At 45.6% G+C, this 774-nt stretch overlaps 1 protein-coding gene across 1 annotated transcript in view; it reads left to right on the top strand.

Annotated features, from left to right (window-relative positions):
* FCGRT (Fc fragment of IgG, receptor, transporter, alpha) overlaps positions 1 to 774 on the top strand; it is a gene marked incomplete at its 5' end in the record, with an annotated part of 20,089 nt that overhangs the window by 16,592 nt on the left and 2,723 nt on the right. The gene's annotated exons all lie outside the window — the stretch shown is intronic.

The raw sequence follows: 774 nt of genomic DNA, 5'->3' as shown, positions 1-774 counted from the left end.
TGCAGCTACTGGGGAGGCTGAGGCAGGAGAATGGCGTAAACCTGGGAGGCGGAGCTTGCAGTGAGCAGAGATCCTGCCACTGCACACCAGCCTGGACGACAGAGCGAGACTCCGTCTCAAAAAAAAAAAAAATGTAAATACTTACAGGACTGCTGACGTTTTAATTTCCTCTTGTGTCAGTTTAGAAGGTTGTATTTATCAAGAATGTGTTCAGTTCATCTAAATTTTCAACTGTGTTAGTATGGAATTTTTCATAATTATCCTCTATCTTTTTTTTTTCCTTTCCCCGAGACGGGGTCTCGCTCTGTCACTCAGGCTGGAGTGCAGTGGCGCGATCCCAGCTCACTGCAACCTCTGCCTTCCAGGTTCAAGCGATTCTCCTGCCTCAGCCTCCCGAGTAGCTGGGACTACAGGCGCCCGCCACCACATCTGGCTCATTTTTTTGTATTTTTAGTAGAGATGGAGTTTCACTGTGTTAGCCAGGATGGTCTTGATCTCCTGACCTCCTGATCCGCCTACCTTGGCCTCCCAAAATGCTGGGATTCCAGGTGTGAGCTACTGCACCCATCCTGAATCTATTTTTATGAGAGACATTGGCCTTAAGTTCTCTTTCTTATAATGTCCTTTGTTGTCAAGATGATGCTGACCTCATAAAATATGCTGGGAGAGTGCTTCCTCTGTTTTATTGCCTGAAGAGTTTGCGTAGGAGTAGAATCATTTCTACATTGGAAGAATTCACTAATTGATGTCTTCCGGACGTGGAATTTTAGTTTT

Source organism: Mandrillus leucophaeus, unplaced genomic scaffold, assembly GCF_000951045.1.
Source record: "Mandrillus leucophaeus isolate KB7577 unplaced genomic scaffold, Mleu.le_1.0 Scaffold74, whole genome shotgun sequence".
In the NCBI taxonomy this organism is placed as follows: Eukaryota; Metazoa; Chordata; class Mammalia; order Primates; family Cercopithecidae; genus Mandrillus; species Mandrillus leucophaeus.
This window is presented reverse-complemented; position numbering and strand designations above follow the sequence as displayed.